The sequence below is a fragment of the Budorcas taxicolor genome, chromosome 12 (genome assembly GCF_023091745.1).
Source record: "Budorcas taxicolor isolate Tak-1 chromosome 12, Takin1.1, whole genome shotgun sequence".
NCBI classification, from domain to species: domain Eukaryota; kingdom Metazoa; phylum Chordata; class Mammalia; order Artiodactyla; family Bovidae; genus Budorcas; species Budorcas taxicolor.
Window position 1 is genome coordinate 55,554,629 of NC_068921.1, and position 13,035 is coordinate 55,567,663.

The following is a 13,035-nucleotide window of genomic DNA, read 5'->3' on the forward strand; positions in this document are numbered from 1 at the left end:
GGTACCTAACAGAAGCAGAAGATATTAAGAAGAGGTGGCAAGAATACACAGAAGAACTGTACAAAAAAGATCTTCATGACCTAGATAATCACAATAGTGTGATCACTCACCTAGAGCCAGATATCCTGGAATGTGAAGTCAAGTGGGCCTTAGAAAGCATCTCTACAAACAAAGCTACTGGAGGTAATGAAGTTCCAGTTGAGCTATTTCAAACCCTAAATGATGATGCTGTGAAAGTGCTGCACTCAGTATGCCAGCGAATTTGGAAAACTCAGCAGTGGCTACGGGACTGGAAAAGGTGATTTTTCATTCAAATCCCAAAGAAAGGCAATGCCAAAGAATGCTCAAGCTACCAAACATTTCTCATTCACACGTTAGCGAAGTAATGCTCAAAATTCTCCAAGCCAGGCTTCAGCAATACATGAACCGTGAACTTCCAGATATTCAAGCTGGTTTTAGAAAAGGCAGAGGAACCAGATCAAATTGCCAACATCTGCTGGATCATCAAAAAAGCAAGAGAGTTCCAGAAAAACATCTATTTCTGCTTTATTTGACGAGGCCAAAGCCTTTGACTGTGTGAATCACAATAAACTGTGGAAAATTCTGAAAAAGATGGGAATACCAGACCGCCTGACCTGCCTCTTGAGAAACCTATATGCAGGTCAGAAAGCAACAGTGAGAACTGGACATGGAACAACAGACTGGTTCCAGATAGGAAAAGGAGTATGTCAAAGCTGTATATTGTTACCCTGCTTATTTAACTTCTATGCAGAGTATATCATGAGAAACACTGGGCTGGATGAAGCGTGAGCTGGAATCAAGATTGCTGGGAGAAATATGAGTAACCTCAGATATGTAAATGACACCACCCTTATGGCAGAAAGTGAAGAAGAACTAAAGACTGTTTTGATGAAAATGAAAGAGAAGAGTGAAAAAGTTTTCTTAAAGCTCAACATTCAGAAAACTTAAGATCATGGCATCTGATCCCATCACTTCATGGAAAATAAATGGGGAAACAGTGGAAATAGTGTCAAACTTTATTTTGGGGGGCTCCAAAATCACTGCAGATTGTGATTGTAGCCATGAAAAAAAGATGCTTGCTCCTTGGAAGGAAAGTTATGACCAACCTAGATAGCATATTCAAAAGCAGAGACGTTACTTTGCCAACAAAGGTCCATCTAGTCAAGGCTATGGTTTTTCCAGTGGTCATGTATGGATGTGAGAGTTGGACTGTAAAGAAAACTGAGTGCCGAAGAGTTGATGCCTTTGAACTGTGTGTTGGAGAAGACTCGAGAGTCCCTTGGACTGCAAGGAGATCCAACCAGTCCATCCTAAAGGTGATTAGTCCTCGGTGTTCATTGGAAGGACTGATGCTGAGGCTGAAACTCCAATACTTTGGCCACCTGATGCAAAGAGCTGACTCTTTCGAAAATACCCTGATGCTGAGGACGATTGAGGGCTGGAGGAGAAGGGGATGACAGAGGATGAGATAGTAGGATGGCATCACTGACTCAATGGACGTGAGTTTGGGTAAGCTTCGGGAGTTGGTTATGGACCGGAAGGCCTGGTGTGCTGTGGTCCATGGGGTCGCAAAGTGTCGGACATGAGTGAGTGACTGAAATGAACTGAATACTCCTAAAACTAGTATATTGTAAGTCGATTATATTTCAATACACAATAGATAAAAATATGAAGCCAGCTTTACAAATTCGATGATTTTTTAAAAGTTATGTCTCATGTAGTAATACAGGAAATTTAAGTAATGTAAACATGTTTTTACATGCAAAAAATAATAATTTGAATTAATTTTTACCAAAAAATTCAGTAATAAATATAATTATTGATAGATTATTCTATACCAGTCACCCTGCTAAGCAATTTAAAAAGTGATCTCATTTTAATTCTCTCAGTGGCCCAAGATTTGTCTCATCTTACAGATGAGAGTTTTGGGGTTTTTGGATGTTTTTTAAGTGTACAGAATTAAGAAGTGGTAGAATCAAGATTTACATATAGATTTAACTCAAAAGTTAAGTTATAAACAAACATGCCACACTTCCCTTTGCACTGAAGACTTCTGACTGTGGATAAATTAATTCATATTTTTGTATAGTCAAAAATTAAAAATTCAGAAAAATAAAATATTTTAGTATAAATAACAGTTCACTTTATAATGAATGGATTGCCTTGCAGGAATAGTTGAACCATTGAATCACTTGTATTAGTTTTTTAAAATTAAATATCTCCATTTAATTTTTGTCTTTTCAGTTAAATACTAGACCTGTTAGTTATTGTTAATTAACAATGAAGATAAATTAAATAGTACACAAGAATCATCTGTCAATTTATTAAAACAAGTTTTGGATACTTTTCTCTAGAAGGAGTGTAATAAAACCAAAGGAGCCAGTTTCTTTAGTGTTATCAAAACCACATTTATATGAGAACTTTGGAGTGAACATAAAATTCACATATTTGGCCCCATGTAAATCAAGCCATAAATTTAATAAGTAAATTGTTCACCTTTAACTGCGTTATTTATCATGAAAGAGAAGTGATATGTGAGTAGCTTAAAATTTTTTTCTTGATGTTTTGTTATCCTGTGCACACTATCATAACCCGGACTGGATCCATCCTCCTACACAATAGAAAACCCCAAGTCAAGGGAGGAGAGAAAGAATGAGTCATAACTCTCCAACTGAAGCAGCTCCAGAGTGAGTTGGCACCACTAATGTACTTCAGAATATTTGATTTTAAAAGTAATTCTAACTTTCAAAAAATTAAAAAAGCTAATATCATGGCATCCAGTCCCCTTGCTTCACAGCAAATAGATGGGGAAAAAAATGGGAACAGTGGCAGATTTTATTTTCTTGGGCTCCAAAATCACTGTGGATGGCAGCTGCAGCCATGAAATTAAAAGACACTTGCTCCTTGGAAAGAAAAGCTATGACCAACCTAGACAGAATATTAAAAAGCAGAGATATTATTTTGCCAACAAAGGTCTCTAGTCAAAGTTATGGCTTTTCTAGTGGTCATCTATGGATGTTAGAGTTGGACCATAAAGAAGGCTGAGCACCAAAGAATTGATGCTTTTGAACTGTGGTGCTGGAGAAGAGTTTTGAGAGTCCCTTGGATTGCAAGGAGATCCAACCAGTCCATCCTGAAGGAAATCAACTCTGAATATTCATTGGAAGAACTGATGCTGAAGCTGAAGCTCCAATACTCTGGCCACCTGATGCGAAGAACTGACTCATTGGAAAAGACCCAACATATTGGAAAAGACCCTCATGCTGGGAACGATTGAGGGCAGGAGAAAAAAGGGGTGACAGAGGATGAGATGGTTGGATGGCATTACCAAATAAATGGACATGAGTTTGAGCAAACTCTGGGAGATAGAGAAGGACAGACAAGCCTAGTGTGCTGCGGTTCATGGAGTTGCAAAGAGCTGGGCACGTCTTAGTGACTGAACAACAAATATTTGAACAGTTGATTTGGACAGCACAGAATTCTAACTTCATAATGCAACTTATACTTTGAGTATGATAACTGTTACTTATTTGAAAAATTATTACAATAAAATAAAAGAATAATTATATTTTTGGAGGACACTTAGTTACTTTGACCTCACAAGTCATCTTCATCATCTGATATTTATGGCATTTGATCACTTTGTACACAGCATTATTCTGTATTCAATTAGGATTCAGATCTTGATTTTGAGAGTATGATATGTCATGAAATAAGTAGGTTATTATAAATCCCTGTTTTTTTTTTTTACAATAAATGGCATAATAAGAAAAGATAATGATGCAGTTACTATCATTTTTAAATGTGATACTTTTGCAACTGAATACATTTATTTGTCTCTGAATCCATTATGTTGAAGCAATTTAAGTGGTTCTTTGCTTTTTTCTTATTTCAGAACGTCTGAAAAATGATAATAACCAAATCAAATCCATTTGTAATTCTAAGAAGATGAAGTGAATATATGATTATGAAATGAATTTATTCCTTAATTTCAGACACATTAACTTGAATAGAGCCTTCTAAAACCTTTTTTTTAATGCATCTATTGTTTTAGGCATTCAATCGTGACCAACTTTTCAGGCTTATATGTTTAAGGTTTCTTAATATTTTATTGCTCTTCCTTTCTGCACCTGCACTCTGAATTAGTATGTCAGTTCATGTTTATAAATTTCATGATGGAAAGAATTAATTTTTAAAAATTATTTCTTTATGCCAGTAGGTCTTAACCAGGGGAGTTTTCCATTCACAGGACACTGGCAATGTCTGGAGATAATCCTGATTGTCACTAAAATTGTAGGGAGAGATGCTGCTGGCATCCAGTGGATAAAGGACTGAGATGTTACATCTCCCACAGTGCACAGAACAGTCCTTTCCATCAAAGAATTATCCAACTCAAATTTTAATAGCACCATGGCTGAAAAATCTGCTTTACATAATAGCCTTGTAAAAGCTATGATTTTTGCTAAAAGATGAGATAGATTTAATCTCTTCATCATGAGTAGCATGTATGGAATGGCATGAACCTTCAAAGGGCACCTTCATGATGATAGAAAATCAATAGGTGGAAATAAATGTCAAGCAGTTTGATTCCAGTAAGTTGGGATCAAAGCTTTCAGATGCTCTTTAGGACAAAACCTTGAAGGTCTCCACACAGCTGAAAGCTAAGCTACGCACATTTAATCCAATAGCTTTGCCCCTGTAGCATGTGGAGCATATGAGAATGAGCAGTATCAACTTGAGAGAGAGAGATGTAGAAGAAGGTTTTAATTTTTTTTTTTAAGGAAAGTGAGGTTTTGATTAAGACAGGGAGGGGATGGAACATGATGAAAATGTTGAGCATATGGATGAAAGCAATTGGAAGTGGAAGGAAACTTGAGAGAGCAGAGTGGGTATCATTGAGAGAGGTCTTCTATGCCGGGAGAATCTGGGCACAGCTTTATGTGGACATGGTCTTCCTGTACTGCTCAGGCTGAGGCCCCAAGGAATAAAGAGGGTTTAGTATTTCATACTGATGCTGGGAAAGATTGAAGGCAGGAGGAGACGGGGATGACAGAGGGTGAGATGGTTGGATGGCATCACCGACTCAATGGACACAAGTTTGAGCAAGCTATGGAAGATAGTGAAGGACAGAGAAGCCTGATGTGCCACAGTCCATGGGGTTGCAAAGAATCAGAAATGACCGAGCAACAGAACAACAACAACAAAGTATTTCATAATTCAATAACACCAACAAGATGGAGAAGATAAATTACTTGGAACTGTAGCTTCACATGGCCTTCCCTGGTAGCTCAGCTGGTAAAGAATCCGTCAGCCATGCAAGAAATCCCAGTTCAACTGCAACATTAGCTTTTAAAAATTAACTGAATTTTCTAATATATGAATTCATCTCAGAGTGGGAGATGAGAGTAAATAAAAGTCATTTTGAGCAATGGCCCAGCCTGAGATAAAAGGCAGAACTGGACTGATTGTCTTTGAACATATGAAAGACTGAATGCAAAAGCATATTATTCATTAATACATTTCTTGCACAGGTTGGCTTTAGAGATTTTTATATCGGTGATGGATGCAGAACAGCTTAAGGTTGCTGAAAAATAAATAATTGTTGGATACTGTTTAAAACTGATCATGCTTTTCTGAGCTAGAGGAAAATGTTTATTGGATAGAACTTTCCATGAAACACTGAAGAGAATTATAGGCACTTATCTCTTGCTGAAATCACTGGAGCCTTTGATGATTGGGAATGGGGAGTCTAGGTTTAGGAATTAAATCAGAGATAAGGAAGAAAAAGGAGCAAGGGAATTTCAGCTTGAGAAGCTCAGATAGCACCCTTCCAGAAAGGAAGAGAAGAGGGGTTCAGTTCAGAAAAATCACAGGATTCCTATATCACATGCTGCACCTAGAATTAGATTACCAAGTGAGGAAGAACCAAGTATTGACACAGCTTCTCATGCAGTAGAAGGTTGGACTTGACTGGGCCTTCAAATGTTGCTCAAGAAGTGTACTCAGCTTAGAGCAAGCATAAAGAGAATTAGAGTGGTGAGGAGAGGGATTGGTATCTTTCAAAAACCACTTTTTGCTATGCTAGTCTATTAATTCAATGCATTTTGTTTGGGTGCATTTTACCCATCACAACACTGAGAAGTGGTATTGATCACATGTCTGGCTTGTGATAAAAAAGAACAAACTCACGTGTCTTGAGAAATGGAATAAAGACTGATGACGTCTCTAGCATCTGAAGATTTATTCAGCTTTAGAATGTTTCTGACAATCTATTCTTCCTCTTTTCTTCTGATAAGCACATCTTTTCACATATACTACTTATTAGACTACTTGATACCTGAATAGTTGCTTCCTCTTTGCTATTAATTCTCTGTATTTCTCTAGATATTGCTTCATTGATATACATTAGTATTTCTCAACTAACTACCAAACAGATGAACTAAATCCACTTAACTGTATTTTTTTTTACAAGACACTGTGAGAGACATGAGTTTTCTAAAACATATAATTATTTATTCACACCAAAAAGAAAAGCACAATTATTTTTATGATATAAGTACTAATTCTTTGAGATGAGTTAACTAATAATCTGGGGGTGCTTTAAAGAATACTCATTATCTGTCCATCATATTTGGAAACCTGCCAACATAACAGTGGTTGCTGTAAGACAATTTAATTTCAATGTGTGCTGATTCATTTCCTCTTGGGAAAAATATATCCTAAGTACAAATTCAATACAGAACAGATTAGCTTTAGGATGCTGCTTCTGCCCTGTAAGGAGCAGGAAAATAATGTGATGTCTAAGGTGGGCTAGGCCATAAGAATAGGTGAGGATTGTAGTGAGACGGAAAGCACCTGTGGTGGTAAAGGCAACACTTTATTCAGTTCCTATTGCCTGCTGCCATCTTTGGAAATAGTATGCATGTGATGGATTTTTTGAGTTTTCAAGCAAGATCAAATCAAGAATTTTAAATATGTATTTCCTTATTTTTCTAAGGTAGTGGTGATTGAAAGTATGTACAGATTACCCATTTTCTTTTTATTTATGTAAAAAAGAAGCATTTTTAGAAATGATGTTTCATATCATAATAGTTTTACAGTTCAAAATGCCTGCTTTTCCTATTTAAAATTATGTTTTTATGAAATCATAAACAGCAAATATTTCTGAGTGAGAAATACACTTGAAGTGTTTCCAAGTCAGAAAATGTGCTGTATAAATGCTGTGTATAGTAAGATGCTCTGGGTGGAAATACTTGAAATTAACTATAAAATCTGTCAATAATGTTAACACTGGAATCTAATCCATTTTATTTTTGAAAGTACTTTATTGAATCAATGCATTCTTGATTAAAAGTATACCAGAAGGAGAATCCCAAGTTTAATAAAAAGAGTGAAAATATATCTACCCTCTTCTTTCAGAATTCACGCTTGCAGAAAAGAAAAGGAGAAACACAATCCTAAGTGACATTTTGTTATAATTTGTCAAAGTTCATAATCTCCCCCTAATTTACAAACATGGAAATTAGACAGCAAAATAGCAAATAATTCAGAAAAGTGAAGAAGAATCAGAATTAAATGCTTACACAGAGAATATCAAACCAGTGGCTGATTCACTTTAAAACCCTCAAAAATGAAACAATAAACATAAAAGGCTTTAGAATATAGAGTTAGAACAAAGATCTGGAACAGGGGGATTGTTTAAAAGTTTGTATTGGAAGCAGTTAGACCTCTAAGGTCACAATTCAACCATGTGCACTGAGATTCCTACTGCTGTTTCTCTAGGAGAGACCATATGTTTTATTTAGAGCAATTTTATTCAAAGTACTCCACACAGGTTCTCTAGATAGAGAAGGTTAGACATAAGAGCTTAAGTAAAAATAACGGGTCATATATCAGGATATACTGAATGTTATTACTAACATTCCCAGTTCCTTTTCATATCAGTGTCAAGTTTGCTAGTAGCTGAGCTATACCCCAGGCAAGCAACTTATCCTTCTCTGAAGAAACAATGCTCCAAAGAAAATACTTCCAAATTCTGATACCTGGAAGTTTCCTGAACAAAGTCTGATCTGCAACTCATCACTCTGTAGCCCACTGACAACATTCCAATACACCTAGAACTTGTCCTCAGCTTTAATGCCTACTTCTTGAGCATAAGTGTGAAAGTGATAGTTGCTTAATAGTATCCGACTCCACTAACTCATGGACTGGAACCCACCAGGCTCCTCTGTCCATGGAATTCTCCAGACAAAAATACTGGAGAGGGTTGCCATACCCTTCTCCAGGGGATCTTCCCAACCCAGGGATCGAACCCAGGTTTCCTGTATTGCAGGCAGATTCTTCACTGTTTGAGCTACTTGCCTAGTGAGGCCATTAAAGCTGCTCTGATGTTTCTTGTGCATATATGAACAAGAAAGGGTCTCCAGACATTTGAGGAATCACGTGACTTCTCTCCCACCCTCCTGGTCCTGGCAGGTCCTTGGCTGTTGCCCCAGACTCAGAGAACTCTCTTCCTCCTCTTTCATCTGAGAGCTCTCCCTGTCTTTCATGAGCTCACCTTTTCTCTGGCCTGCCTTGAGGACATCGTATGCATCATTTTTTGGTTTTGTTTCTTGCTAGTCCCTCTCTGGGAACCTCTTACCCACCTTTTTCTGCCTCTTTTCTTCCACCTTTCATCTCTTTCCCTACTACCCTTCGCAGGGGAACTCAAAGGTTGCTCAGCATCATTGCCAGCTTCGCTGTTCTCAGCAAAACTCTAGTTATTTGCACTTCTTAATCCAACTGCTTTCTTTTATAAATGGATTTTTGACAAACCTGTTAAGAATGAGAAAAGTCGAGTTTCTTTTTGGAAAGGGTTGATGTTTCCTAGACTTCTAAATAATGCCACAATCGTGTGCAAGGCTTTCACTTATACATGTTTTCTGGCAGGATGAAAATGAATAAAATAACAGAAAGGTACCCTGTCCCTCGTAATAAATATGACATAAAAGATCATGTAGTTAATCACCATAGAGTTATACAGAGAGAACAAAACTTCAGAGCAATTCTTCATTTAACTTTTAGGATAACCTGAAGGAAAATTAACCTGAATTTTCAAATTCCTGTAGTCTAATGAGGAGAAAGTTTGCCACCTTTTAAAGTTTTCCATGTAGTCTCAGCTTTGATTATTTTTGCTAAAACTAAAATGCTGCTGGATAAAAATCTGGAATCAAGGCTTTCTGGATATACATTTTATTTACATTAAGCATTTTTCCCCTTTAATCAATTCTTGTAATCTGCAATGATAGGCAAGTCATATATAATTTTCTCTTGGTTATTGCACTCATATTCTTATGCAAAAATAGTAAAATGTTTTATTTTTCTTTCTTTACTGAAATCGATGGCTTACATCATACGGAGAGGCCTACATGAGTATTTGTTTTTAAATTAGGACCATATTCTCAATTCACTACACAATAAAGGGATTATACATTTAAAAGAACTGTATGCAATCAAGAAGAAATTTTAATTAATCACAAATAGAACTGGCGCAATGGAAATAATTTGACCCGACAGTTGGAGGTTTGATCAGCATAACACAGAGATTAAGAAGACTTTTGACCTGAACAGAGTCAGAATTGGTTCAGTCTGGAACTTTAGAAAGGGAAAGCTAATAGGTTCAAATCGCGCAATATCATTGTTCCCATAAGGCTCCCTTCCCATTAGCAAACAGTGAGAAACCTGCTTCGTCTCTGTAGAAACCATCCAGTAGCATATATAGCTCTGGTCTGCAATGAAGCAACAGAGATTACGCCACAACACACTATAATCTTTCTCCCATGTTCTCTATGTGTAAAACACTGAGCCAGCTCCTTTGAAGCCCTAATTGACTGTCTGTATCAATTAGTGGCCTGATGGCTTTCCAGCCTACATTTATGTTTCCATAGTAACCAACTGGTGTTTGGAGAGGGATGGGCGTACTCACTGGGAAGTACTTAAATGTGTACAATATAGAAGAATAATTGAAATTTTTAGCTAGCTTGAGGACCTGGGCTCAGTAATTCATATCAAGTAACAACATAGCTTAATTAACAACATATCATAATTCATATCTTCCAATAAGATATGAGTGGAAAGCCAAACATTTTACCAAAATGAAATCCTTTACTGAAGTAACAACAGTAATGTGAAAGATAGATATATAGATTATACAGCAATAGTAAGATATATTTCAACAAATGAAAGCATTGACAGTGAGACTCCGATGATGAGTTTAAGAACTCTGTCATAAGAAGAAAGGATAAAGAAACATGAAGTACTGTAAAAGGCAGGGTAGGGGGTTGGGAAGAAATTGGTCTTGATGTCACAGTTTGCTTCTTTCTTCCAGTTTCTTAGCTGATATGACTCTTAGAAAGCATAGTGATCTCTTCTAGCCATATGGTAAGTGAGAATATTAGTATCATCTTTATGGGTCTATGGAGGAAATTCAATAGGCTAATACACGTGAAAGACTAAGAATATTTCCTGACTCATGGTTCATACGTAGTAAATATTATCATCATCGTCATTGTCATTTCAGGGTTTGGAAAAGAGGAAAAGGGAAGTGCAGTGTAATAACTAATACCCAATATTAAGCATCCATCACTTTGAAAAGATGGTAGACTTATTCTATGTTACTCCAAAGGTCAAAGTAAACCCAATGCATTAAAGTTATGGTGAGAAAATTTTGACTCCACATAAATAAGTAATTTTCTAACAATCTGAATGGAGTGGAATCTGAATTAACCTGATTGTGCACAAACACCTATCAGATTATTAGAGATAGAATGGCCTACACTGAGGTAACATAGTTGTGAAGTTTCTATTAGCTAAGATATTTTATGATTAAAATATTTCTTATTAAAAGAGAAATAAATCTATGACTGACCAACTTCCTGAGGATAAATTTTAGAGGATAAATGCTAATAATTATAAAGGCTTCAGCCATGTAAAAATGAAAGAACACTGCACACATATGAAGCTAGAAGAAATGAAATTAATGCAGGATTGCAATAAATACAGATTGAAAATATCTATGGCTATGTTAATTATGCTATTATAATTTGACAATTTGAAACTGTATAATATATGCACCAGTTATAGAAACAATTAAAAGCTATCCAGCTTGGAATACAATGAACAATTAACAATACAACCTAGAGATGACATAATTTGCGGATTACCAACACAGAAGGTTTAAATATTATTGAAAGCAAACTGTGGCTCTTGAACATGGGTCAGTAATGATTTTCGAAATTTTATGTTATTAAAGTTTAGGAAAGAATAGTTCTTTCAAAAAATGTAAATGATTCAATGTAGCAAATAGAAGAGAAATATATAATCATTACATTCACTCTGTGCCCAATCAAAAACACCTCTTTAGGAAACAAAAATGTGTACAGTCAGTGACAAGATGTTTCTTACCCTCCAGCTAGGGGATAGCTGTAGGGTATCACTGGGGTTTATCTCTTCACATGAATTCAAAGTCTGAAATTAAGCATTCCTTTTTCATATAGCTAATACCCAAGTAAAAGTGTGCTGTGAACCATATGGTTCATACCATATGGAAGACTCAGTGGAGATTTGATGATGATGAGAGCAAGACACAGGGTGAAGCCTGGGACTAACTGGTTAGAAACATGGTGTCTAGTCATGATTATGGTACGAGGTAGGAGTATGCCGGGGTCCAGCCCTGGTGGATCCAGGGAATTCGAAGGTGGGGACGGCGTTGACGTCTTTGGAAAAATACATATTTAATTACAGATATATAGAGAGATTAGAAACGGATAGTGTAGTAGGAAGATTAGTGTAGAAAAAGAGGCTGAATAACTTGGATTACGTGGAATAGCATCCATGCTCCAGATGGGAATTCAGCCAGAAAAACGGGAGCAAGAAAGAAGCGACATGGGGGAATCAGTCTTTCAGGAAACTGATCCGATTTCTTTATTTTTGGGTTTGCTTATATACCTTTTGTTACACATAGGGATGAATACAGAGTCACGCGGGGGTCAGCAGTCCTGACCTTTATCAAAATCAGGTGCTTCACATAAATGTAAAAAAAAAGGTCTTAGGAATATTACATCATCTTCTGGCCATGAGTGAGACCTGCTGACATTTTATGATCCTTTCTTTCTGATAACCAAAAAACTTATTTCTTCCAAGGGTGTTTTTTCTTAAACCAGGCACCACCCTCCAAATAAAGTTACATTCCTATAGGGTGAGGATGTAGTGAGTTACAATCAAGAAAGGAATTTATTTAACCCAAGGTTAACATGATTAATCTTAAAGGTTAATACTTATTTCTCCTATATGCTTAAAGGTTAATGCTTATTTCTCCTATATGTTAGTTATATTCATTATAAGGGCAGGGAACATGGAGATTTAGCAGCAAACATCAGCCCAACAAACGAAAATCCTTTCACCAATGCTCCCCTTAAGATCTATTTAGTCTTAAGATAGTGATAAAGTTACATTTTTACATAGCAAGGACACAGTGATTTATAACAAAGTACAGTAATCTATTACAAAAGAGAAAATTCATTAACTCAAAAAGTCTGGTATTGCTAACCTTAAAAACTACTATATTTCCTTTTCTATATTCCAAATACATTGATTAATATATTCCCAGGTGCCTAAGGATATGGAGGCCTGGCGGCAATCATTGACTCAACAAGCCCTATGCTAATTAAGACTTTCAAAATACTCCAAAACTCTCTGTGCTGTTTATGGTTGAGAGGTAGTAAACAATCATGTGCGTAGTGGCAGGAGTATGGATAATCCTGTCACACAAGCTAGTCTGTCAGCAGAGAGGTTTGACCTGAAACACCCTTGTCCCACCCAGGGGAGGGAATTAGCAGCAATTATTGACACAACAAATGAAAAAACCCTTCACCAATATAATTCCTAACCAACCCACTATACTAATAATTTCTAACCCCCCAAAAGAATTTGCCTTTAGTAAGTCTAAAACATCTCGTGCCTCTCAGGTTGGGAGGC